Genomic DNA, 12,468 nt, shown 5'->3' with positions numbered 1-12,468 from the left:
ACATTTCATTTAAAACAATCCAAAAGCCATTTAACACACTATGATATAGATGATATTTAACATATTTAAAATTAATAAATTTAAAAATCATAAAATATTACAGTGTGGCTGTCTAATTCAACCAACTCAATCAGTTCTTAACAACATGCAAACGTCCCATAGCTTTACAACTTTAGGCCTTTTTTCTTACGAATAAAAAAAGATAGAGTGGAGGTATTTGATTATTCTAAGTGCCGTCATACATGACCTGGTTCCTAAAAGATTGCACAAGGGTTTAATCCACTATCTTCTGGCCAGAGTATATGCTGGGCAGAAGAAAAGGATATGCATATCGTCCTCCTTATGATTGCCCTCACACAAGGTACATAGATCTCCTACAGTTGGAATATCGTTAACATATTTCCTAGACCAGCGTGCAAGAGTTGAATTAGTCATAAGGTTGCCCTACCTGAATTTCATAAAAAGGGTTTTTGCAAGTGGGGGCTCAATTTCATCAAGAAAAAACTCTCAAATATGGGTACGTCCTTAAGGGTTAGAAAAGTACTAACCAATGACCCACTATTATTACTGTTAAATACTTGATTATTTATAAAGCCCCAAAAGGCCTTTACCACATTTTTACAATTCGGCGACAACCCTTCAGGACTTTTCCAAAAATGGGGAAGGCCTATCTTGGTAAACCACATTCTGATGTGTTAGCCAAACGTTGGAATTAGATACATCTAAGCACAATAACTCTTTTAGCCCATTCCTATAATCAAGCAATTCTGGGGTCTGCCATAGTCGGACCCAGAACATCAGCGGCCGTACAATAGTATAATGATCGGTCCTCCTGAAGTCCAAATCTAGTTGGAGGGGAACCAACGGCGTACCTTTCGGGGCCCTTACTATGCTACGCATGAATTTATTGTCCAAATTGTCAAAAGCATCCTTTGACATTGGCCCCCAAATTTCGGCACCATAAAGGGCTGCTGGTTGTACTTTATGTTTAAAAAGCTCAACAGCTGGTGATACCGCTTTACTAGTACTCAAATTGTGCTTAAGGAGAATGGGTTTTGTATTCTGTGCAAATATTACCTTGCTTTTCTCGATCTGTGGGTTCCACGTGAATTTAGAATCAAGCGAGACCCCCAGATAGGAGAACGATTCAACCAATTCCAGCCTTTGGCTATTCAAAAATAAAGATCCTTTATCAGATTTAATAGGATTCCTAGTCATGCATTTTGTTTTTGTTACATTAATTTCAAACCCTTTTTTATTACAGTAGTCACCGAATGAATGGAGTAGTGCCTGGAGACCTTTCTTAGTTTGGGAAATAAGGATGGTATCGTCCGCAAAAAGTAACGCAGGCACCCTCTCTCCATTCAATTTCGGAGAGTCATTCGAGCAGCCATCTAGGTATTCAGGACTATCGTTCACAAATAGCGAAAATAGGGTCGGGCCAAGACGCAGCCTAGATGCACGCCGCGCTCGATTGGTATGTTCTTAGTAAGTTCACCATTCGGGTCCCACCTAACTTGGCAAAGTTCCTAGCATGCAACTCGACTATCTGGGTTAACAGACAATTGGGTAGTCCAGCATTATGAAGGGACCTCCAAAGAAGTTCTTGCGGTACTAAGTCGAATGCCGCCTTAAGACCTACAAAGGCGACATACGTTCACATTAAAAAGGGCCATTTGTATTTCCAGTAAAGGCAGCAGAACCTAAAGACCTGATCAATGGTACTCACTTTGCTCCTAAACCCAGCCTGGAACTTAGTGAGGACCATCTTGTCATCTAGCCACTCGTTTACGCGGGTTAAAATATGCCTTGAATAAATTTTCTGGAGAATGTCCATTAGGCTGATAGGTTGATAATTCGAAGGGTTCGACCTGTCGCCTTTTCTAAAAATTAGGACAATCTCGGCTCCACGCCAGCTAATGGGAAAATCTTTGCAACATGACAGCATGTTGCATAAAAAAATTTATGTAGGGTGCCCATATGTTTATGTCGTGCTTATAAAGATCCCCAGGTATTTTATCTAACCCTGGCGCCTTGCTGCTCTTCACAGAATAAATTGCTGCCTCCGTTTCTTCAATTGTGAAATCAAGCGGGTCAGTAAGGGCTGTGTGCCAAGGTGCTTCAGCGTTAATCTCGCAGGGTTTCCCATCATATTTTTTTGTATAAGGTTGAGAAGTGGTTGACCCACGTCATCTCATCGAGATAGACGTCCTTAACAACTCTTCCTGCATGATTCCCATTCACGACTAGCCGCCAAAACCCTATTGCATCCTTTGTTTTTACAGCATCTAGCATGTCGGCCCAACTGCCCTCTTCCCACAACTTCTTTGATGCAGCCTGTACTCTCTTATAATCTTCCCTTGCAATTCTAACATCTGCTGGTGTTTTGGTTTTGATCGCCAACAAAAGTTTCCCCTTGGATACCCTACAAACCTTGTCATACCAGGGTTTAATATGCGACATATTGCTCAGATTTTGGTGGTTCTTTTTTGGCATTTTTGTCACCAATACTTTTAATGCCTTAAAAAATTCATTGTGAAGAGCAATAAACTGTTCAGGGGTATTTAACTCGGAGGGGGAGTCTATGAAGGCTTCAAAATGCACAGCGAGCTGTGAGTATATTGCTGCAAGAATATCGCCGTGCTCTAATATACGAGACCACTTCACTATGCGCCTGTTGTTACTAGCCAGGACCTCATCGCTGGGACTATAAGACTTGTGATTTTGGTGTGCCGTCCTCCAAAACCAAACATTCTTCAATCAATAGATCCAGAGGGTAGTGATCACTCTCTGTCCTATCCTTCACCTCAAGGTCTACCATGTGGTGCCAAATGGACAACGAGATAATTATAAAGTCTAAATTACTTTTACTGTTCTACAGAAGGTCAGTTTTTTTGAGGCGTCCGACGGGAGGCGACCATTACAGGCCCTAAGACCATGTCCTGCAGTCAATTTTACTAATTGTACTGCCAGGGTTGTGCAGTTTACAGATACGATGTTTTCCAGCGGAGGAATATGGTTTGCTTGATCTTCCTCCTCCAAGATCCCACTCAGCCCTTTAACTGGTTCGAAGTTACAGTTTAGGTCACCAGCTATGATAGTTGCTTAATTACCAGCTAAACTTCCCAAAAAGCAATCTAGCTTTGTTAGGGTAAGCGATTCCTTTGATGTGGATGCGGGTCTGTTAGATCCATTAAGTAAAATACTTTCCCCGCATCATTTGTGATTTTTAGAGCTAGTAGGTCTAAAGAGCCTGTGTCCATAACTTCAACCTGGATCCTCAGTGTTACTTTAACCCAAGTGATAAGGCCACCTGATGGCCTACCCCTTGTCGATGGCACTGCTCCAATCCCATAAGTTTTGAAGCCCACCCTGTGGGGTACATCAACCGTCCATGATCCTGTGGGGTACATCAACCGTCCATGATTCTTGTAGGAGGCAGAAGTCGCTAGAATCAATATACTCTGCCCAGTCTGGGTCCCTCAAATGTTTGGCTACACCAGCTATATTCCATGATATTAATCTCAGTTTTGCCTCGCTACGACTTTTTACTGGGGCGATTTCTAAATTTAGTCGCCTTGGGTTTGGGGACAATCGCTCCCGTGGAGTACACCGTCTGTAAGTTCTCTGCAGTAAACAATGTGTCTTGCTCACCATATATATTGTCTACGTGTGTGCCGTTAGTCCCATTTTTTACAACAATGTTGGGATTATCTCTCCATCCCTGCTTATTCCCTTCAGCCATCACCTTTTTCCGCTCTTCTAGGGGACATTCACTAGAATTATACACAGGTTTAGGACTACATATGCATGGTGAATCAATGGTGCTAATTTTGCAACCCATCGTAGACCTCAGTCAATCCACTGCTTCCAAACAGCTGAATCTGTTATGTGTTGGGGCACCTATCCAATGTCTTTGATTACCCTGTCTCTCGCCACTAGACCCTCCCTGAGCGTAATGATTAACCAGAGTCCACCCTCCTCCCCCATCGATGCGCTTGTTTGGCGGATAAAAGAAGGAGAGTGGTCTGGTATCAATCTCAAGGGGTCCACTAAAGGAGTTCCACGCACAGATATGTTACAATAACGCAATCACCCGCAATAGATTTATTTGTGGGACCTATCCATGGTGTCCTACGGACCATTAGGATTTTGCTCTTAGCGTGGTGGTGGGGTATAGGTCTTTTTTCATTTAGCCAGTAAGAGACTTTGTTTTTGAGTGACCAGTAGGTTTCCTCATGGTTATTATTTACTACAGGAACCCCCGTCAACACTACAACAAAGGGACTAGCATCCGGTGGTAAATTGATATATCCTCCCCTCGCTTTTTCCCCCTTTCTGGATCCCCTTTTGGTTCTGTTGGACGCACTTAGTAGCATTTGTACCCTGGCGTGAGATTCTTTGATCTGTTTGGACAGTGACTGCATGATTCAAGGTCCCTTGGTCTGTTTGGACAGTGGCTACATGATTCGAGGTCGTTGCTTTTGGGTTATTAGCGCTCTTACCCTTTGTCGGGGAATTAGGTTTGGTCACATGGGGGGCCAGCATGGCCAGTGGAGTCTGGGTAGCACCAGCGGTGCGGTTAGGCATTAGTCCAGCTATGCTAAGGCTTGTTAAGGCTATAATACTTTTTTCCACCTCGAGTAACTGGTTTTCTATAGATGTCAATCTTGTTTCAAGAGGGGTTAAAAGTTTTTTTATGATGTCACCTATTTCCTTCAATAGGATGTTATTCCCACCTTCCACATTCCTAGTTCCAAAACCTCCCAAATTACCCAAGTTTGACATGTTTTGCGGGCTCTCAGATATGTCGAAATTTACAACATTTTGGACCTCTTTGTCACCACTCAATGAATTAAGAGATGCCAAACCAATCCTATTTCCCTCATTGTTCACCATACACCTTGACACCTGTGCTTTTACTATTTTAGATTTTTTTCTAGCATAAGCTGAGGCATTAGGGCGTTTCCTTTTTGGTATTGCGCCTTCCTGTCGACCAGGCAGTTTCCTCAAGCTGGCGTCATCACCTTGAACATCTGTCTACATTTGTTTTACTAAAGTGTCACTCCTGACGACTTGCCCGTCAGAACTTATGTTATCTGTAATAGATTGCATGGTTACTTGTGGCGAGGTTGGTGTTGTGGGATGGGGTGCCGGAATGTTGTGTATATCAGCGTGTGTAACAAGTGAAACAGGGCTAGTCGCACGTTCGGGAGTTCTCGCTGATGCTATGTGGCCCAATGAAGACTTTTTCGACATTGCAATGTCCTGGGACAATCTCCTTGCAGCTGCTAGATCCACCGAAACTTTATGTTCCATTAATTGAATACCCATATCTATTACAGAATTTGATCTAGTAATGAAATCGTCATGGGTGCCTGTGAGCAATTTCCCCCCTTTGGCAGCACTACTTCTACTTTCCCTAGTGGCCATCCTTTGGTAGCCTTCTATATTTTAAAGGACTCACTAAAGACAATGTTTATATATGGAATAGCACAAGGTATAAGGCACAAAGAAGAATAATATAAAACCAAGGGGAGGTGGCCTGGTCCGGATCGGTCAGTAACGGGCTAGAACGGGCCCGCCCTTGGCCCGGGCTTCGTCCGGCGCCGTCCCGCGTGCGCGGTGGTGGGAGTAGCTAAATAGGAGGAGGCGGGGCGGGAAGTGGTGTGGCTCACTGGTTAGAGGCGGCAGACCCGTAAGCAGAGGACGGCCCGGGACCAGGGTTTGATTCCCGACGTGGCAGGGTCGTGGACCAGGGTCAGCGGGCTCGATAATTCTCGCCTCGGTGCCTACTCCAGTCAGGGACCACACTCGGCAACTCTGGGCATTAGCTTGCCTCATCTTCACAACGGCCCCCCAGACCGCCGGGGATGCTTGGTCGCACCTTAGAGATACCCATTAGGGACCATCTCTCAGGGTGAGCCAGGACGGGTTCCCCAACGGTCGAAGCGCGGAGATACTCCTCCGGGAGTTGATTCTAGCGCTATATAAACCCACAATTAATTAATTAAAAAAAAAAAAAAAAAAAAATTTTTAAAAAAGAGTCTCAGGTGCGGCCGGTTGAGCGCCGCAGTCCCGCTCAAGCCGATGTCCCCCAAGCAAATCAGCCCAAATGTAGAGGTCCGATATCCAAGAACAGCAGGGAAGCAACCGAAACACCTCACGCCTTTCGCTGCGACTGCGAGCGGCACCCCATTCCCATGAAACCTTCCAGCCAGGACGCCCCTTTGCTGGGGCAGCTGTGCGCCTAATAAAAGTTATTAACATAACATAACATAAACGTACGTACAACTACGGAAGAGCTGGAAGGCAGAAAAGTCAATGTGTTTTCGATAGTTAGATCCATGCACAACTGCTTGCTTCCATGCAAGTCTGGTAATTTGAAGGTGGCATTTGGTGGTTAATTTGATAGCATTTGTTGAGCGCATAGCTACCCTAAGGCATACAGCTCTAGCAGCATAGACAGGAGGGAGACCTCATGGCTCACGTAGAAGCACTGTAAAACAGCCAGGTTTTAAGAAGCTTTCGAAAGGGAAGATGGAGAATCTCTCAGCAAAGATGCAGGAGAAAGGTGTTCCAAAGTCTAGCAATATTGTGGGAAAAAAGGACCTACCTCCACACCTTACACTTCTAATATTGCGGCTAAATTCATATTAGCAGAGCGAAGGCATTTCATGGGGTGATAAAAAGTGATGAGAGCCATTGTTTAGAGGGCCTTTCCTCGCCAAAGAGTCTTATGAGCTATATACAGGTGTATTCTTTCCGAAATTGGCAGCCAGTGTACGGTCTTCAGCCCCGGCTAAACTGGCAGCCAGAGTAAGGTCTTCAGCCCTGGCTTGGCCGACTAGGTTTTAGGGATGTTAAGCAGCAACCGAGCAGCACAGTTCTGAACAACCTAAAGTTTCCTTATTGTTGATTTAGGTGCTCCTAGATACAGGAAGTTGCCGTAGTCTAAACGGGAAAGGACCAAGGATTGGACCAAGATTCTAAATATCCCCATAGGAAGGAGAGGTAGAAATTTCCGAAGGAATCTAAGAGTTCCATAACATGGTTGAAGAGGGGGAAAAAAGCAGGATCTGTGGGTTGCGTTGAATGTTTCCTCAAATTCATTCCAACCAATACCTAGGTGGCACTCGTACCCCTCAGTATGCACTGAAACATGCAATGTTTAACTGAAGAGCATGACTTCATTTTTTTTGTTGTAATCTTTTGATTGGTATTTATAAACATACAAAGGTTAGTACATTTCCAATATACATGCCTCGTATATCTTAGGCTTTACAAACTTCAGTAGGGTTGGTTCACATTCATGAGAATGTAGAACACGTCTCCATACATTCTGTAGTGGTATTTCTTTAAACATTTGCAAGTATGGATTCATAGAATCGCTGGTACAGCAGAACAGACGTTGTTATAATCCAGCATCATAGTAACTGCCCTAGTTTTACATTTGTTCATGTAGGAAAAAGAGAAAAATATCTCGCTCGGTTTCTCTCATTTTACATCCATACTGTATCCGGTTTACCCCATAGTGTATCTTAGGAACTTCCCTTTATTTTAGCCTTCCTAACAAAAGAAATAAACCGTTAACTATTGAAATTGCTTAGCCCACCCTCCCCCCCCCCCCTATGGTCATCTCAGTAATTCACTCATTGGCAGTCAACGCCATTGTCTGTACATTACTTTGAGAGTGCTCAACGCTATCTATATTCTGTTTCTAACCATAAGTACATTGCATCCTGGATGCACTGGCAGCTGTACTATTATCATCTCCATATTTACAGTTCAACATTACATTTGTCAAGTTTCATGTATGTCAGTTCTTCCATCATTACATTCCAATCTAATGAAATAGTTTTTTTCCTCAATCCGCGCCTCTCGTCCCTCTGGAATTCTACACCCTCCACAACACCCCAGCGGATTGCATCAATGTACCAGTCCTGAATCACTGGTGCCTTCCAGCGCATTGTTATCGTTCTTTTTGCTATTAACATTAGGTTAATGAAGCGTATGGTAGGGTGCCCGGCTTTGCTGGTAAGACCTAGCACCAGCAAGCAGGATTCTAAGGTGTTAGTTGTTCTCCCAGGCGCTATAATTGCTAATATGTTGTGTATTGTGGACCAGTAATTTAAGATTCTTGGACAGAGCCATGGCATGTGCAGCAGGTCAGCGTTGGGCTCTTGACATCGGGGGCACTCATCTGTTCTATCAGCAAACATCATATTTAGTCTGTGGAGGGACAAATAAGCCTGGTGTAATAGCATCAGTTGTATGAATTTAAACTTGGGGTTTTGTGCCACCTTCCTAGGGTATTCGAGAGCACTCCTCCATTCTTCATCTGTAAGATCCCTCCCTATTGATGCCGTCCATCTTTCTCTGAGAGGCTGCAGTGATGTCGTCGTATGAGATTTGATCCCTTATGCCAACCATTTAGTTAGAGGACTGCCGTTTCACATTAGATAAACCATGTACACTAGTTTGTGCTTAGGAGGTTCTTCTCCATCCGGCGCCCACTCCTTGCGTATATACCGCAGGATTTATGTATGCATCAAGAAAAGAGTATTGGGTATGCCTTGTTCTCTCACTTGTGTATTATGATCTGCCAGTGTCCAGTCCACAAAAAGCATGCCTACCGTATCTATTCCTGCCTCTAACCAGGCTGCGATACACAGTTGGGATACCACTTCCGCAGTCCGTAGGATACACAAAGGAATATTCGGGGCATACGGCCTCAGTTGTGTAGTATACAGTAGTGCCTTTCTCCAGTAATGTAAAGCTACTTGGAGTAGTGGGTGGTATTTTTACAGTTGGCATCAATAACTTATGTCACTTACCTCCATCCCACTCCCTTTGTGTCATTCCTATTTCATAGAGGTTCCTGTCTGCTAGCCAATATGCCATCCACTGAAGCTGCCTGGCATAACAGTATGTTTTAAAGTCCAGTACCCCCATTCCTCCACTCCTATTGTTTAACTTAAGCTTTGCTAGACCTATTCGTCGTCTACCTGTGCCCCAAATTAGTTCTATCAACAGTGTATCCAATACATCCACATATTTAACCACTTCACTGCGGCGGCTATTCCGCCGCAGTGCTAAGGGGGCGGGGCGGCCGCATGCTGGTGACGGAACCGCTCCGTCACCAGCGTCGGTTGAGCTGTGCTCGTGACGGAGCGGTTCCGTCACGGCCCGCCCCGCTCAATAGAACGCTCAGCGCAGGCGCGGAATTCGCGCCGCGCATGAGCGTTCTATCGAGCTGGGCGGGCCATGACGGAACCGCTCCATCAGCACAGCTCAACCGCGGCTGATGACGGAGCGGTTCCGTCATCAGCATGGGAGAGGTTAAAGCCCACTTTAAATATGTGGGCAGGGAATACTATAGGCAAGTTCGGAAAAAAAGTACAACAGTCTAGGGAGCATCACCATTTTGGTAAAAGCTATTCTTCCGGCCACCAAAATAGGCAAGGATGTCCAAAATCTAAGTTGTCCTTCGAGTAGGTTTATTGTTCTAGTGAAATTGCCGTCTATCACGTCATCCAACTCCCTGTATAAAAGTATTCCTAGATATTTAAAGGTTGCTTGCGCCAATCGGATCGTCCATGGGTCAAAATGAAGCGAGTCTTGTGGTCTGCAGTGTCGGAAAGGGTAGGCGTAAGACTTCGTTTCATTAATAGAAAGTCCAGAAAGCAGTTGGAATTGCTCGAAAATTACTGAGAGGTGCATGGTCTTTATACAGATCCTCCAAATATAAGATATCATCAGCATAAGCTGAGATAATGTGTCTCAGTTCCAGCATATATACAATGCTGTGGCGCTAATAAACGTATTTTAAACTTGAAGAGGTTCCGATGCCAGAATAAATATCAGGGGTGATAAAGGGCATCCTTGTCGTGTGCCCCTCGCCACCACATAAGGTGGAGATGTGTGACCCTGTGCGGGCACGGGCAGTGGGATTGGAATATAGCATGATTTCATTTAAATAAGTCTTAGAAGCAACACACCTCAAATGAGTGCAAGAACACTGATCCACTACCATTGGTGGAATTTCAACCATGCTGTTTGTCGTATCGATTTTCCCATTCCTTGCAAAGCTTGAGGAAACAGCAGAAAAACTATGCATCTTTTCAACAAAATAAATGACTGGCTTGGTCCTTGTACCAGATTACCTCTCACAACCATTTGAAAAGTTGCCAGTCAGTCAGTAACAATTCCTTATGTACAGAGACAAAATAAATAGGACAAAAATAGATGCTATAAAACGAGTTATCTGCTAACAGACATCAGAAAACATTGCATTTTACGGTTCAGGCTGAGCCTGTTACTCCGTCTACTGGCGGTACCTAAATGTAAAATTATGTAAAGAACCATAGTTCTTGTGGCTGCTACTATGTCCCCCCCGCCCCTCAAATAACCTCCAATTTCTCGTTTTTTTGTAAGTTTTATAGGCAATTTCGCTCATATTTTAGCAACTCACTCCTGGGAAAAATGTAGGTTTCACCCAACGCCGCCCCGCTCAGTTATTTATTTGGTATTTTATTTTTTTACAAATGTTGAATAATATACGTTACTCTATTGTACATTTCCTTAAAAAGGTGGTCTGGGTAAAGCAATTGATAGAGGTCTGACAAAAGACTTACGATAAACAGAATGATGCGACAAATCCCATGTCTATAAGCTACGGTCAAACAATCATGTATCAATACATTATTAAAACTTATCTCCAACTAAATCCAAATGAGCAACCTTAACGCTGAAGGACAGAATTGTATTAAATACCCCAAATAGGTAACTCACAATTCCGAATGGCAATGGACCAGCCAACAAGCTTATTAAGAAAACATTCTCTATAGCACGTAGACCACTTCAATCTATATAGCCCCAAATGTCTGTCCAATAATTCAGCAAACAAAAGCACTTGCTTCGGTAAATTGAAACTCTTAAGTGGTTTTCAGACTAATTTGAGAGAAACAAATGAGGATTTAAATCGAACTTTCGGGCTGCTGCTGCCGGACTGTATTACATTGTTCAGCATTCTGTCCATCAACTGTTGTTTTTGCATTGGTCACCCTGAGTGGGACAGGTATGCCCAGACATGGGTCCAGTGCTCTCCATGCCACTGGAAACAAGCTATCCTGGCTAAAGAGGGGTAAAACCCAGAAGCGGTCCTAGGATGCTTGTTTCTAGTCCAGGGAGGTCCTGGCTTGGCAGTTCGGGCTGGACTGTTACCATGAGGCACAGGGTCAAGACTGATTTGCATATGGCGAAGTTCAAACTGGAAGAGCATGGTGAGCAAAACAAAAACGATGGATTTAGGCCAAGATCTCTGTACTGGGGTGAATGTATGACATTGTTCTTTATTCTGTCCATCAACTGTTGTTTTTGCATTTGTCACCCTGAGAGTGACGGATATGCCCAGACGTGGGTCCTGTGCTCTCCATGCCACTGGAATCAAGCTATCCTAGCTGAAGAGGGGTGGAACCCCGAAACTGGTCCTAGGATGCTCGTTTCCAGTCCAGGGAGGACCTGGCTTGGCAGTTCAGGCTGGGCTGTTCCCATGAGGCACAGGGTCAAGATTTGCATATGGCTGGGTTCAAACTGGAATGGGATGGCGAGCAAAAAAACGATGGATTTAGGCCCAGATCTCTGTATTGGGGTGAATGTAAGACATTGTTCTGCATTCTGTCCAACTGTTGTTTTTAGACTATTCAAAAGGCGGCGCCTAGTGAAACACCAATCCATAGAAACCACCAAACATAAAATGAAAGAATTTTTTTTTAAAGGTGCACGTTAACAACGGAGCGTGACTGTTGGAATTTGTGCAGGTTTTCGTAACAGGACTAACAAACCATAATGAAATTTTAACCAAATTTGTTTGGAGGTCTGGGGATTCGCGAAACTGGTATGAAATCAGGTAGTTTCTGGAGCATAATTGCCAATCTTGCCATCAGGGCGGCATCATCGGCGTAAGGAAGAACAGTAATTAGTCGCACATGCATTTGAGGCATAACTTTGTCAGTCATCCTCAAAAATCTCTCCAAGCTATTTTCATGAAGAGTGAAAGGGAATGGGTCCAATACACACCCTCTCCAGATCCTAAGTGAGTCATTGCATTCACCGCTAGACCCATAACGGATGCAAGCAGAAGTATCTGTAGACAGCTGACTGAGAAAATACAGAATGGAGTCTTCAACGCTCATAGACTACATTACAGACCAAAGATCTGACCACTTAACACAGTTGAAACGCTACATAGACCCATAAACACTGGAAGCAAGAACCGTTCAGGTACCAACCAATTGTGCGCAACCACCGGAGAAAACGAAACTGGAAATCAGAAAGACTAGTGCACCCCTGAACCCAACATCCCAGTGTTCCCAAAAGGACTCTACCCACCATTTCCACAATGGAATCCAAGAGAGATGGGCAGACAGAAAGAGGGATCTGCCTTTTCATCCTTTTTAAAAACTG

At 44.1% G+C, this 12,468-nt stretch overlaps 1 protein-coding gene across 2 annotated transcripts in view; it reads right to left on the bottom strand.

Annotated features, from left to right (window-relative positions):
* GPBP1L1 (GC-rich promoter binding protein 1 like 1) overlaps positions 1–12,468 on the bottom strand; it is a 533,935-nt gene that overhangs the window by 515,288 nt on the left and 6,179 nt on the right. The gene's annotated exons all lie outside the window — the stretch shown is intronic.

The sequence above is a fragment of the Lissotriton helveticus genome, chromosome 1_1 (genome assembly GCF_964261635.1).
Source record: "Lissotriton helveticus chromosome 1_1, aLisHel1.1, whole genome shotgun sequence".
NCBI classification, from domain to species: Eukaryota; Metazoa; Chordata; class Amphibia; order Caudata; family Salamandridae; genus Lissotriton; species Lissotriton helveticus.
The sequence above is the reverse complement of the archived record's forward strand: the minus strand, read 5'-3'. Positions and strand labels throughout refer to the sequence as shown.